General features: G+C 38.1%; 1 long non-coding RNA gene across 1 annotated transcript; it reads right to left on the bottom strand.

Annotated features, from left to right (window-relative positions):
• Nucleotides 1–343: 343 nt before the first annotated feature.
• LOC106726167 lies at nucleotides 344–1,901 on the bottom strand. The gene is made up of 2 exons (XR_001362197.1): nucleotides 857–1,901; nucleotides 344–600 (listed from the first exon to the last, which is right to left on the bottom strand). It is a non-coding gene; the product is annotated as an uncharacterized LOC106726167 (long non-coding RNA).
• Nucleotides 1,902–2,804: the final 903 nt, after the last annotated feature.

Below are 2,804 nucleotides of genomic sequence, written 5' to 3'. Positions count from 1 at the left end.
GAGCCGCAGTTTGCTGACCACTGCCCTAGCCCATAATACTTGCCCAATGACTTTGTTGGGTCACCTCTTCCTTTGATATCCATTAAAGAATGCATATTCCATTCTCATAGTTTGTTGCTTCCACCTGCGATTGCCTTGAGAAAAGTAAAGAAACAATCTCTGTCCATGCACCAGAAGGTCACAAGTTCAATTCCCAGTCAGGGCACAAATCTAAGTGTCAGTTTAATCTCCAGTCGGGAGGTGAATGGGAAACAAGGGATCAAGGTACCTGTCTCACATCACATCGATATTTCTCTCTCTCACCATTCTTCCCACTCTAAAATCAATTTAGAAACAGAAACAATCTCATTAAAATTATTTATTAAAAGAAGTTTTATAAAGTCATTGAGTGAAGGAGTATATTGTCGATGGAATTCAAATTCAGGGAATTTGTGTCAGTTATCAGCTTGATACGTCCAAGTATGTTCTGGAGGACTGAATTTCCCAGTAGGTTAACCCTAAACTAAGTGCTGGATTACTATACATGTGCAGCTTCTCTTCTCATTAATGATGGGAGAATTCTAGAAGATCTGTGTTCTAATGATACACCCAGTTATAGACCTGAGTTTCATAAAGTTTATTAAAAGAAGATTTTTAAAGTCACTGAGTGAGGGAGTAGAGATATTGTCAATGGAATTCAAATTCAGGGAATTTGTGTCAGTTGTCAGCTTCACAAATATGTTTGGGAGGATGGAATTTCCCAGTAGTTTAACCGTAAACTAAGTGCTGGATTACTATACATGTGCAGCTTCTCTTCTCATTAATGATGGGAGAATTCTAGAAGATCTGTGTTCTAATGATACACCCAGTTATAGACCCGAGTTCCATAAAGCCATAGCATACTGTAGTAGAGATTTAGAGTTTAGACCTCTATCTATTTCCAGCTCTGACACTCCCTAGTGGTATGACTTTGGATAGAAACTTACCTCTGATTGATCTTATCTCCTTGGAATGAAAAGGAGTATAACCTGATAAGGTCTAAGGTGCTTCCAGCTCCAAAAGCCATTATGAGGGACTGGAGATCACCAAGAGGACTCTCTCCCGGTAATATATGATGTGAGAAGGTAATTGTGATGTTATGTAGAATGAAGTGAAATGAAGGCCATAAATACACGATTAAAGGGAATTAGGAACAGAACTTATGAGTCAACTTATAAATTATCTGCTCTCCTTGATAAAATCTGAAAAGTATCATCATCATAATTATTCTCATAACTGATGCCACTGATATAATTTTTAAAACCTAAGCTCCAGCCTAAGTATTTAATTACCCTTTTCAAATTAAATGTATATGTATATTTGTGTTGAACAAGAATACCTTAAAAAATTCTGGAACTTCAATTAACTTATATCCTTTGGGTCTGTCAATTGAAAATGAATTGGGCTATGGATCCCTCTGTTGAGAAATGTATATGTTTATTTGGGTACTGACATCAGTTAACTCACCGTTTGGGATCATGACCAAGGGTAAGATAATGGTGGTGATGAAAATATAAAAACTCTTCCTTTGATAGACTTGACCCCAAGGGAAGTGGGGTAAGAAAAAAATAGGTGTAGGGACTAAGAGTATTAAACTCATGATCTACACATTGTAAATGCAAAGTTTCTCTTAAAGAAAGACCTTATTCCTACTGAGGCACAGCCAATAATGGAGTTAGGATGCATCTATGTTTCTCCTCTTCAACTTGATCCAGATGCCATTAAGAGGACGAAGAACCAGGTCTCCTGCCAGAACAAGTTCTTCTCTTTTCTGGTTGGATTCTACCCAAAAATGCCGCAGGATCCATGAAAGAACGACCTTTTCTTCCATCATGGCAAACCTTTGACCTTCAAATTAATATAAATAGCATGACTTTAATTACAGATATAGCTCAAATGGGAGAAAGAACAGGTTCTATTAGAGGGAGCAAGTGATGTTAGATTTTCACAGTAGGCCCTGGGAGAACCAGTATCACTCAGGATGCTTTCTAATAATAAAGATTCTTGAGTGCCCTTCCCTGCTCCCACCCAGTACATCTGAATAGCTCTGAGGACAAGCAATCTAGCCCACGCAGTACCCAGATGAATCCTGGGCTCATTGAAGCATGAGAACCACTACTCTAGAACGCTTTCCTACTGGGCCTTTCATGTAGTTTACTATAGAGTTACCAGGCCTCATTGTACCAATGCCTGCATTTACATAAACAGTAAAACCCCAGGTATACTAAAGCCAAAAGTGTTTATAATGCATGGCAATGTGCATTTATTTTGTTGAAGTACTTCTGCTCGTCCCATGGTCAGCATTCTTTGTTTTGGTTTTGAAAAAAGCAATTCTTAAAAGCAATAAAAACAGGTTAAATAAACTAAGTGTTATAAATAACATATCTACCATATAAAGTATATTCTACTTCAATCCAGAGATCTACATTTTAAAACTCTACCATGAAACTGGTTATGCTTTATGTTATGGGCTGAATGGTATTTCCCCCAAATTCATCTGCTGAATTTTTAACCCTCAGTACCTCAGAATGTGACTGCATTAGGGGATAGGGCCCTTAAAGAGGTGATTAAAATAAAATGAGGTCCTATGGATGGTCCCTAATCCAATCTGACTGGTGTCTTTATGAAAATAAGAGATCAAGCCATGGTTGGGTGGCTCAGTTGGTTGGTATGTCATCCCATTCACCATAAGGTTGTGAGTTCAATTCCATCAGGACAGATACCTAGGTTGTGGGTTAGATTCCTGGTTAGGGCATGTATAGGAGGCAACCAATCAATGTTTCTCT

The sequence above is a fragment of the Myotis brandtii genome, unplaced genomic scaffold (genome assembly GCF_000412655.1).
Source record: "Myotis brandtii unplaced genomic scaffold, ASM41265v1 scaffold23570, whole genome shotgun sequence".
Lineage (NCBI taxonomy): Eukaryota > Metazoa > Chordata > Mammalia > Chiroptera > Vespertilionidae > Myotis > Myotis brandtii.
This window is presented reverse-complemented; position numbering and strand designations above follow the sequence as displayed.